Source organism: Medicago truncatula, chromosome 2 (assembly GCF_003473485.1).
Source record: "Medicago truncatula cultivar Jemalong A17 chromosome 2, MtrunA17r5.0-ANR, whole genome shotgun sequence".
NCBI lineage: Eukaryota > Viridiplantae > Streptophyta > Magnoliopsida > Fabales > Fabaceae > Medicago > Medicago truncatula.
In genome coordinates, this window is record NC_053043.1 from 41,611,153 (window position 1) to 41,624,274 (window position 13,122).

General features: G+C 28.9%; 1 non-coding gene across 1 annotated transcript; it reads left to right on the forward strand.

The window, feature by feature from the left end:
* The first annotated feature begins 7,514 nt into the window (after positions 1 to 7,514).
* On the forward strand, positions 7,515 to 7,587 carry TRNAV-UAC (transfer RNA valine (anticodon UAC)). The gene has a single exon. It is a non-coding gene; the product is annotated as a tRNA-Val (tRNA).
* The last annotated feature ends 5,535 nt before the right edge of the window (positions 7,588 to 13,122 follow it).

Consider the following 13,122-nt stretch of genomic DNA (forward strand, 5'->3'; position numbering starts at 1 on the left):
TTTATTTTTCTATTTAGATGATCTACTTGTTGAAGTTTTGGTATACTTTGAGTAAGTAAGTGGTTACTTGGTTAGTGTTGCCTTTCATTCACGAAAAGTGAGTCATATATCATGGAGTATATATCTTTAGAAAATGAATATACTAAAAAAAAAAGAAATTATATAGTAGTTATTGCATTGAAAATTATATAGTCAATTCATAAAATGTCAAAAATGTTTTTTTTAGTAATAATTTACTTTTTTGATATCTTTAACGAGTGTCTGAGACATCGGTTATCATGACCCATATCTTTATTTATTTATTTATTTATTTTTATTTTAACTTATTTTGGTTTTGATTGTTATATATCTTAGTTTTGGTTTAGGTGTTTCTTTTGTGTAAGATTGCATTAATGGATGAGATAGATAGAGTGGTGTGGTGGCATGAATTAGGGTTTGGTTGCACCACTACCACAACCAAATTAAAGTCATAGGAATACGCATCCATTGTGTGGCTTTCTAATTTATCATAATTATTTTAATAAAGTTTTGAAAAAGATCTCTTTCCCTTTCACTACCTATCTTTCTCAGTTTCTCACTCACTCTACTCTACTACCACACTCACATATATTATTATTTAAATTTTCACCAATTTATTTTTTAAAAAATAGCGTTTACTTTATTTAAAAAAAATAAAAATATGCTTAGTTTGGAAAATGTCACTATGTCATTATTACTCATTAGCAATTTGCACACTGAATTATTATTTTAAAATACCACTGGCTTATATATCCTAACTATTCGTTATAATCCACTAAAAAGATATGTACAAGTACTATATTTTCTGGTCCACTCCAATACCATCCATTCTTATATGTAGTTGTTTATTTTAAGTTAAACTTTAATTAGTTCATCGATCAGTTCCACCTAATTAACCAAATGTTGTCACTATTAAAAATAAAACTAAATTAGAGAAGAAATTTAAAGGAAAGTTATAAGGTCTATTTCTAATTTTGTCAATAAATTTAATGAAGAATAATTTAGACAAGAATTTGTTTTTTTATCTCTAATTTTAGTTGTCAAATTTGATTTATTGCATCATATGTGTAGCTTTGGGATCATCTATTAGTGGAAGTTCGAAGCCCATACAAAATTGATGCTCCCAAGAAAGATACTGCTGACTTGCAGACCACAAACATTTGATTATTTATAGAAGCTTTACTATGGTCCACTATTTGCATTGGACCCATCAACCATACTCTTTATCTCACTTTCTAGTTTCTAGTTATTAGCTTCATCCTTATTTATGTTGTTCACAGATTGAAGATGAGATAAAGACATCACACATGAAAACATTTCCATAATTTTCTCTTCCATGAAAAATAACAAAATGAGAATAACTATACCAAAATGGTATTATTTTGTCTTAACCAAAGACAATGGCATTTTTGTCAATATGTAAGATAAAGGGGAGTTTAAGTCACTTAAAAAAATATGTAACACCAACACTTCTGATCGAATGTGTATCGAATATCAAACACGTATTAGTTTTAATTTGAACCTCAATACAAACGATTACATATAATTATTCATTTTTCAACTTACTATCACTGTTAACGTGTCAGTATCAATATCGTGTTTAGATGTGTTACTAATCCGTAGATAGTGATATATATAAAGTTAGTTATGTGCACGTTTTGGTGAATGCTGGTAAGCTAAGCATGTGGACACATAGATTGCGTGAGGTGTCCGAATGCATAAGAAATATTGGGAGAGATAAGAAGTGATCTGATCACTCATTGACATTAGCACATGTAGGTTGAGAAGTTCCCTCCATGTCGTGTAACCTCCCATTACGTATTCTACTTTATATAATTAATATTCTATATAATATTCTTATCATACTCCAAAAGTAACTTAATCATAATACAATACCATAATAATGAATTGTTGCTTTGCTTGCGTTGTTAGGCCTATCCTAATTTCTGGTCACTCAACTATCTCCATAGTCTATCTGTACGTATTTAATTGAACATTAATTTCTTCTATTATATATTTTTTTGTCTGTATTTCTTCTATTATATTATATCAACAATAATGCCATTAACTTCTTAAAAAAAAAATGTAATGTCATTAACTTCGCCACAAGGTAAGGACACACTCCATATCAGTTTGTATCTTTTGTGCAATTTTATTGTACATAAGTAGAAATTGAACTTGGTACTCGAGTCGCATTTTTGTTAGATGTCATTTTTAAGTCAAGCGTGACATCATGTGTTTAGATAGTTGGGGTAAGAGTTTGTTTTATCTTCAGATTTATCAAGTCTTCTTAGTATTATATATGTTAGACTTCGATGAAGAGAAGATGTTATGTTTCTCATTAATTTGGCAAACTGTTGTGTGGTCCTTGTGGAGATCCTGAAATGGTGACATCTTTTTCGTGAAGGAGACGTCTATGCTTCAATTGGTGGATATGGTTAAATCCACCTCTTGGGCGTGGTTTTTAGGAAAACATTGTGGTCACACATGTTCCTTCTATGAGTGGGATCATGAACTCATTATGTGATGATACTGATAGTGTCTTGTGGCGGATTTGTTTAAGGGTTGGTTGACCAAGGGATTATGTTCATAGTCTTCCGCTTGTTCTACTGTGGTTGGGTGTCCTGTTAGGAGTTTAAATGTTTTTTTTTTGTTTTAGTTTTCGCTCTTGTTTTACTATTGGAGGGATTTTTTTTATTTTTTTATTACTTGACTTGAGTACTTATTGTACTCAACTTTTATATATGTTTGTGCTCTTATATGAGATTTCTCCTTTATATATATATATATAATACATATTTGCCATTCAAAAAACAAAAAAGAGTTACAACACTCACACAAAATTCATTTGCGCTGGATCTCAGTGGTGGGTAGCTCACTTGGTTGATCTATAGAAGTTAAAGATAAAGATACAAGGTTCAAATTCTAACAAAGAAAAAAAATACCAACAAAATAATTAACATATTAATATTACCATTAAAAAAATCTGAATACATTCTAATTAAGATGTCAAGTTTATTAAGAGATTTTACCTCATATAAAAGATGAATTTTATTTAATGTGTATGACTCAAGACCAAACTATTGATCACTTATTTTAAATGACTGATTTAAATGCTCACACAACGTTGAAAAGTGAAAAATTGTAAGGTTGAACTCATGTCCCTAACATATAAAGAGTGTTTTTGTTGTCCCATTCTTACTACAAGTTTGTATCTTTTGTCAAAGATGAATTCAACCCGGAATTATTTTCTACACATTGTGTACTAATTTGGTTTTGAGTTTGCTACTTTGCGTGCTCCAAATGGACATTGTTTACTTACTCAATTACCACCAGCCACGGAGAAACAAAGCCTGGAAAGCTGAGATACCCATATTCTTTAGCCATAACAAAAATAAATAGTATTTTGAGTCTCTATATTTTAATGGGTCATAACATTAATTAACATTATTTGTATGACGTATTTTTAATAAGTTAACAATATAAAAAAATATATATCTTTCTTTTAAATATATATAAAAATAAAAGAGATTATTTGTACCAACGGAAGATTGATTCAAGTGGCAAAGAATTTAAACTTCTTAAGCATGTGGTAATGGGTTGGATTCATAATTCATGCGTATGAAAAAATTCGGTTGCAATGGAAGAACCGACGGTGGAAAATTCGTACTAATTTCATGGTAACAAAATAAATAAATTATTTGACCCAAAAGAATAATAAAAGAGATTAAATTTATTCTATTTAGGCATGACAACAAAGCTCATACAAACGATTACCCTCCCAAACCCATCTCGATTTGATGGGTTTTTCCTACTTTGACTAGGTTTGGGTAAGAGTTTGGGTTTTCCCCAATTTCAAAACACAGATACAAGACGGGTAATGAGGATATAGGTATCCACCTCGAATTCATACTCAAATCCGTCCCGAATGTAGGATATTACCTTATACTTCATTATTACTCCCTTTATATAAAAATAGAAACCCAAACCCTAAACATTTCACTCACGCACTCAGGGTGTGTCTCTCAATTCAACTCTCTATCTCTTACTCTCACATATTAACAATGTGAAGATGAGGTAGGGATACCCAAACCTGTCGGGGGTGAAGATGAGATTCAATTTCTCATCCCCGTTAAAAACACGTAGGATAACAAATAAGTATTAAGTATTTAGAAATCAATGATGGAGGAGGATAAGGTAAGACATGTCCCCACTCTACCCCATTAACATGCCTAATTATATTATATAATTTAGATAAAGTAAATAACAATATGATATTATAGAAATTACTAATATTATAGGAATCAATTTTAATATGAATAGATTTTACATGGACTAGAACAAAACACTAAGGATCAAAACAAAAAAATCTATATTTGCAAGGATTAATATAAAATAAAAAAGATATTTTGATCGATATTAAAATCAAAACGTTTGATATTTACGATAAGCATTTGCATATTAAAACACATAATAATTTATCATATTTTATCTCTCGACCACACAAACAGATTGTTAACGTGGTTTTTCTTTGACTTCCAAACCTCGACACTTGGCAGCAGTTGAATAGCTTGGGAGTATTTCTTCTAGTTGTACTTGTGTGGGAAACTCAATTTAAGTGAAGCATGCATGCATTGTGTGGTTGTTATCCCTTTTGTTTCAACAAGGTATATCTATTTATTGGAGTAGCCTACCTAAGCTCATGGTTTGGAGATAAAGACAAACGTCTCAAATCCATACATAAGTTGGTTTACTATGTGGCATATTGTCCCTACTTTGTAAACTAGTCCATGACCAAAAAATTGGGCATTGCCTTACTATCACTTCTATTTGTGTTACTAGTGTCTAACAAATTTCCATTCAACCGATTAATTGTTCCACTTTCCTAATCCTCTATCCAACTAATTGACCATAAAAAAGGATTTGGTTTCAGAATACCAGAACCAAACTATTCATTCTTAATTACTAATTGGGTTTGGTGTTTGGTGGCGGACCAATTCATTGATGTGTATCTAATTAATTTTTTACTATGGATATATACATACATACAAAAAGAAAAGAATTACAGAGGACGCAACACATGTGATTGGTCCAATAACAAGTTATGCTCCAACAATAAGTTAGTTTAACAATTTTAAAAGCTATGTAGTAAGGTTGTCCTTCATTCATGATCTCTATTGGATCATATCACTATTAGATTATAATAGGATTGTTGAATCAAAGTGAGTTTTAGAACAATGTTTTTAATGTTTTGATGATAACGATGTATAAAAGAATAATTTGATACTCTAATGTATGTTCAAGTATACAAGACCATATGATTAAATTATGATTTCAAAGTTAAGTTTTTGGTTCTTATACATCAAGTTCTGAGGACAATGAAAAGCATTATGGTATTCAAAAGAAACCATAGAAACTTGACTTAAAAGATGATTTGAAGAAAGGTCAGCATAAAGTCAAAGCTCTGATGGACTCGGTCTCTGAAGGAAGCATGTCCTGAAGGACGCGACAACAGTCTGAGTGACTCTGACCAGATTTGTTTTCTTCTGATGGAATGTCGCTTTCAAGTTCTGATAGTACTGTTTGTCGTCTTCTGACCATGTGTAGAAACAACCAAACAAACAACTTTAGTGGCAAAAAAAAATGTAACAGATCATTCCCTATGAAAAAAAGGACTCATCTAGTACTATTCATTGATATTATCCATTTGAGGGAAAAAAATTCAAATCTGATCAAATATTCTTAAGGACAAATTTGACGAGTTGACAATGTTCAAACAACTACTTTCTCATTTCTCTCCTATATAAGGACCTGAGAAGTTTGAAGAAAATAAGATACTACACATATTTTACAAGTGTCAAAACTCTATCAAATTCAAGAGTGCACAAACAATTAAAAAAATTCTTACAAACTTAGTATCTTAACATTTCTTAGTGTATGAAGTTTCTCGAACTTTAAGTTAGTTTACCACACTCTAAGTTTTAAAGTGTAAACATATACATACTCTTTTGTAAAACTATGATTGTAGAAGTCCTCTTGTGTTAGGCAAGGAAGTCTCTGACTTGGGCGTTGGAGCAATTGTAATCTTATGTGATTATAGTAGAAATCCCTTGAAAATGCAAGGAAACCAGACTAATATCAATTTGCTTGTGTTGTCTTTCCTCACCATCAAAGATAACCAAACTACTGTGCCAGATTTTGAACACCGTTGCTAAACAAATCGCGGATATTTATCTATTACTATAGACTTTTGAGAAGAAATGGTTACCAAAATTACTCTTCTAACCACATCTATATTTTTTACATGTATTTATTTATTTTTTTAAATTGTTGTGTACAAAAATACGGAAACTATTATAAATTTTCATTCATTCTAAAAGTTTATTTTAGAGACATTCATTCTAAAAGTTTTTTTTTGTTGAAGGAAATTCTAAAAGTTAATAAGTTGTCGTTTGTCAACTTCATTTTTTTTTAATATGTCATTCCATTATTTTCACGTAACTTTTTGGCAAATGAGTCATTAAAGAGTATCAATGAAAATATAATTTATACACGAAATAATTATTTGTCACTAATCAATTAACTAAATTTCTTTGTACCAAAAAAACTAAGTTTCATTTTCTTTTGTGTATTAAACAAAAATAAGAATAGTAACCAAATTTTTTGTTCGAAAAAAAAGTTAACTATGTTTTTTTTATAGCTTCTATATATAAATATGAGAATAATTATATATTTTTTTAAGCAAGGACATGTATCGCACAAAAAGAACCAAATTGTTGCTGCCCAAGATCGAACTAGAGACCTTTAGTGTGTAAAACTAACGTGATAACCACTACACCACATCAACTTTTGATAATATTTATAAATGTTTTTAAAAATAAAAAGCAAACAATTTTAGGTCACTACAAAATTACTAAAAATTAGTTTTTCTTTTAATATCTTTGACATAAAAAGTAGAACAATTATAATACACAAATTATAAAGATTTTACGCTTAATAGTTTTCATGTTATTTTTCTAGAAATGAATCACTAAATAGTGACTTTGGGGGAGTGCAATTCATGCACGAGACAACTCTTTATCACTAATTAATTAGTTAAATTTAAATTTTTTCTATGTCTTCTAAATAAAATTGAGAGTAATTCATAGTGAAAATTATACACACGACATGTGTTTATCACTAAACAAATACTTAAAATACTTAATCAATATGATATGCTAAATTCAATAGGCATCATCAATAAAATGTATTTGCACTTATGTCTGTCTTTTGAGTCAAGCCAAAGCATTATCTATTATGTGGTGGGATGGGATGATACTGTAAATCCATTTCTACATGGATTTATTTTCTTGATGGAGGAAAATTTGAAAAGGTGCACTTAGTTTTATTTTTTTGGGTTGGCAGGCACGTATATAAAAAAATTAAAAAAAAATTATGCAGTAAAACACGACCATATTTTAAACTTATAAATATATAAAGATGTAATAACATCATAAGTTGCTGTGGTGTAGTGGTTATCACGTCAGTCTTACACACTGAAGGTCTCCAGTTCGATCCTGGGCAGCAACATTGTTGTTTTTTTAAATTTATTTTTTGATAGGGGACATTAAAAACTAATAATGTTTCTTTTCTTGCCAGAAAAGGGAATAATATTTTTTTTCCTACTTTTATTCTTTCTAAATTGTTGTTATTATCTTGTAAATATGTGCTCCGGTTCAATTCATCACATTGGTTCAAGTTCTGTTCTAACATGAAAATTTGTTGCAAATGAAATTTCCATAATATAATTTGCAAATTGTCTCCATTGAAGTAAGCATGCTGAGAAATAAATTACTTGACCTTTGATGGTTTATTATCATGAGTAGGTTATGTACCTTAAGTTGATCCAATTTGCTTCCGTTGATTTCTATTCATCATGAACTCCAAAATATGCTTATGTTAATTTGACATAAACACTCAACCTCATTTTTTTAACCTTAACTTCATAGAAATGTAGCAATTCATCAAACACCACATCTTCATTGAAAGTTTTTCCAAAGTCTTGTGATAGTCGATAAGGCAACAAGGTGAGTTGGAGAAGAGTTTTGTCTCCTCTAAAAAACCCGATATCCATCTAGATTGATATTTGAGTACCGTATCCAACCTCGATATCAAGTTTCCATGTCCTCGTTTATATAAAACAATAATAGAATCAAAATAATAATGAATAGACAATATTAAAATTATATTCACTATTGTGAAGATATTAAAATTTTAAAAATAATAATTAAAGAAATACAGAAATAGGGAAGAATAAGTATATGTATATAAACTATACTATGTTTAATATCAACACATCAATATCCTACATCAACTTTGAATTTTGGACAATTTCGAACCCACATCCGATCACATATTTTCCCAATCAAAATTAGTGTGTATTCATGCATAAAAGTAAAACATTCTTACAAGTATAAATAAAAATAGAAATACCAATTTATTTAATAAACATAATAATCATGCGATATAGGGATTAGTTCGCATGGGATTACCATGAAATGCCTCATTTGGCAAGAACACTAGTAAATATAGGTTTTCCATCAAAGATGAATATCAATATCAAGAAATCATGTCTCATATTGTGTAGAATCAAGTTTTACCTTTTACTAAATGAATGATTTCGTACACTTACAAAAATCACCATCTCATTTTTTATGCCGTTGTCGAAAATTGATAAATCATTGTTGAATCTTCTTTTGTTTAATTGAAATTTTTTGCTCTGAGTGTGGGTCTTGTTGCCATACTACTTGAACCCCATTTGGATTGAGCTTATTTTAAGTTTATGAAAAAGAGCTTATACAAATAAATAAATTTTTATCTTAATTCATAAACTCTCACTAATGAAAATTATACCTTCATAAACTACATTAACAAACTTATAAATAATACATAAAGACATATTTATTTACGTAAACTGTTTTACATAAGCTCTAAAATAAGCCAATTCAAATAGGGTCATGATATTTCTTAGCTATTGCTCTAGATGCTCACTGAATTATCAAACACAAACAAAATACAAGCAAGTATGAACAAGTGTCAATTAAAAGACTAAAAAACCACTAACTACCGTGAGATGTGAGAACAACGGGATGAAATACCAATAATTAAAAGGGTTAATTAAGTTTTTGGTCCTTATAAATATCTGCACTTTTGTTTTTAGTCCCTATAAAAATAAATCACACTTTTTAGTCTCTACAAAATTTTCTGTTAGTGTTTTTAGTCTCTGTTAAATTAAAATTTGTTTCATTATGCTTAATCTTCTAAATTTTTGAAAGATTTTTTACATACATGTTCATAACATCGTAAGATACTCTTTTGTAAAAAAAATTAGTTTTTTTAACATGTAATGAATTAAATATGAATTTTTTTAAAAGTCAAATTTTCAAGATTATATTAATGAAAATTTGAACTTAATAATAAAATTTTAAGTTACTTTTTTGCGGAGGAACTTTGTATAATATTCTAAGTAAGAATGTGAAAAATATGTTACAAATTTAAAAGTTTAAACACAATTAAGCAAATTTTAATTTTACGAGGACTAAAAATATGTGTCGGTCCCTATTAAATTGAAATTTGTTTAATTATACTTAAAATTTTATATTTTTAATGATTTTTAACAGACATGTTAAGAACATTATAATAATATTTTTTATATAAAATTAGAATTTTTTAACATGTAATGAATTAAATATAATTTTTTTAAAACGCCAAAAGTTCAAGATAAAACTAACGAAAATTTGGATCTAAAAATAAAATTTTGAGCTAATTTATTGTGCTGGAACCTTTTATAATGTTTTAAGCAAGTATGTAAAAAATCATTAAAAAATTTAAAATTTTAAGCATAATTAAACAAATTTTAATTTAACAGGGACTAAAAACACTAACGGAAAATTTTGTAGGGACTAAAAAGTATGATTTATTTTTATAGGGACTAAAAACAAAACTGCAGATACTTATAGGGACCAAAAACTTAATTAACCCTAATTAAAATGAACTGTTGCATTTTTTTTTATTTGGTGTAAAATACACTTTATTCCTCTGAATGATTGTGGTATTACACTCTTCTCCCCCTATGTTTTAAATTTTTTTTTGGTGGTGCAAAAAGTCTTTTTTGGTGGTGCCCTTTATGTTTTAAAATAAAACAACACATACATCCAATAAGAGGTAACAAAATAATAAATTTAATCTTTTAAAAAATTTAAGTTTAGTTTACTGGTCAATCTCTAATAGACACTATGATATTTACCATAATACCCTTCTCCTAGGATGTGTCTTCATCTACCATCTATGTGCATACAATACTTGCCATTGTTGAGACCAAAAAATTCCAAAATGTTTGATATAATTTTTCTAAAATGGATTAACTGTACTCCCTCCGTCCCATAATATAAGCAAAAAAAACACATTTTCTTCGTACCAAAATATAAGCAAAAAAGACAAACTTTTATCTTTTTCAAGATTTTTTTTTTGTTATTCTCATAAAATTAAATGCAAATTACATTCAATTTTCTCTTTCTTTCATTTTTTCCATAACCAATAGCCAATGAAAATTATTTTTACATCTCACTATAAAACTTTTTCCAAAGAAAACACAAAAAACTATACTCCAAATTCTTATGTTTTAGTTTTCTTAATAAGTGTGATTTTTGTTTTTTTGCTTATAATTTAGGACGAAGGGAGTATTATTTTGTTATCTATGAAGGGTGAGAGCCAGAGGTGTGTGTTTTAAAATAAGAGGGAAGAATAGTGTAATATCACAATTATTTAATGAGGAGAATATATTTTACTATTTTTTTTTGGAAATATTCCCAATATTCCTCTTTTTATTAGGTTGAGTTTTGACCGTGATAGATTTGTTCGGTGTACTTTTAAGTTAAGTAATGTTGTTACCATGTGTTTTGTTTCTTTTCTCACATTTTTAATATTTTTATTTTTTAATACTTTTCAAGTTGTTGTTGCTCTATTTTAGGTTGGTGGTGTCAATCTAGTTGGAATCACAAAGAAGTTTCAATCTAGTTGAGATCATCCTCTTCCTTTTTGATGGCTCGGTGTCCCAATTGATTTTAAAAGAAAAAAAGATAACAAGTTCGACATAACTCTATAACCTAATTGGGGATTGTGCCCTCCATACCAGATTAAGTTAGATTTTACTTTAACAATAGTAATAGATTGAGTTAGATATTTCAAGCCAAGTTTGCTTTTTAGAAATTACGTTGTGTATTTCCTATTGAGTATATATAACATCACCTTATTATATAAAATGATATTTTGCCATTTCAAAAATATATGCATAAGACTACATAATAAACTCCTATCTTGTACCAAAATATTCCTATCACATTCAATTTAGAGCATGGTCAGTCATGCAATCCACCTTGAGCTACTTAACTTTACCTCGCTCATGTGTCACATCAATTTTAAGTAATTCTTCATAACTTATGGATCACCCTTTAGGTTGTTTAATTAAGTAGGCTCATGCCATTACTTTTCTTTTCAAAATAAATTATTTAGGAACAAGATTTCCACGCAATCACCTAAAAAACCTCAAATATTTTTGTAAATGTATTTATGAACGATAGAAAAATAGCGATTATTTTAAAGAGAAATGATAATTGTACAATTATTTTAGTATAAATGTTTGGATAACTTTCTCTTTCATACTTATTTAGATTCTTACTCGCTTTCTCTCTCTCTCTCTCTCTCTCTCTCTCTCTCTCTCTCTCTCTCTATTGTTTTTGACCAATAAGAAGAGAGAACAACAAAGTTGTCCCAAAAGTTGTATCAAAATAGTTGTTCAAATATCATTACTCTATTTTAAATGTGCACATATGAACTCGGTTTGAAATTGAGAAAGTATCAAGTGTGAAAGAGCCAATCTTTATCTCTGGATGCAATGTGGAGAGCACTCCAATGGTAAACCCTCTAAAAAAATCATCTAAAAACACGTTATGAACTCTTACTAAAGTTGCTCTTGGAGTTCAATCGCCAAGAATAAGTAGGGTGGATTTTCAAAAAAGCTAGACAAAGTTAAAAAATATCAGATCATTGTTCATCATGATCTAAAAACTTGTATATATGTAAATTTCACTATAAATCCTCAATATAGTCGTAGAATTATCTTACTTTACATGAGATATGTCTCCGCTAATCTAAATTTTTTGATATTAAAAAGAAAAGCTCGTATATATAAAATAAACGACCTAAATGAATAGTTAGTTGGGCTGGATTGTAGCTAGACAAAGAAAGGCCGCATGAATTTCGACTCTTTTCTTGTGGGCCTGGATCAGCTTATGTCATGCCACCATAATGTTTACTTTCGTGTATTTTTCTTCTCAAGCAATAAACATGACACATTTTTTTAGTAAAGATTCTGCATCTGAATGTGTCAAACCATGCGTATAGATTGAATATATAGATGTTAAAGAATAAAAAAAGACAATGAAGTGTGCGCATGACAAAAATATTATTATTTCTTCCTTCTTGAATGACAGAAGATAGGAGAGAAGCATACATAGTTTTATATTAAGCAACATTTTTTATGACAGGTTTATATTATAAGCAACCTATCATAATCAAGATGTAGAATCCTAAGCCAATGTTTGAAGCTAAATTTAAAATATCAAGTTGAAAAGATAGAGTTTTAGAGAGAAAAAATTATACGTTATAAGTCAGTTTTATAAAGTTGAACTAAATTCAGAATTTAACGATGATACAAAAGTACGTTAAAATCTAAAGTTACACCAAACCCGAAAGCTTTAGATGTGAGAGGTTTATCAAAGAAAAATTAAATCCTACATTAGCCATACATTTGGTGAATTTGTGGGGTTGACTGTCCAAGATACTCAAGCTAAGGCATATGCTTGACTCATTTATTTAATTTTGAATCATAGATTCGTTTATTTCTATTACTTGAATTTTCTTTTCAAATTTAAATTAAGAAATGTGGCCTCACTTTGAAATATGGGTATATGTAAGGGAGGTCTTAAGTGGGGAAGCTACAACTTCAAATTACATGTCTAAGTTGACTTCATTATAAATAAAAGGAAAACTTACCATATTATAGCA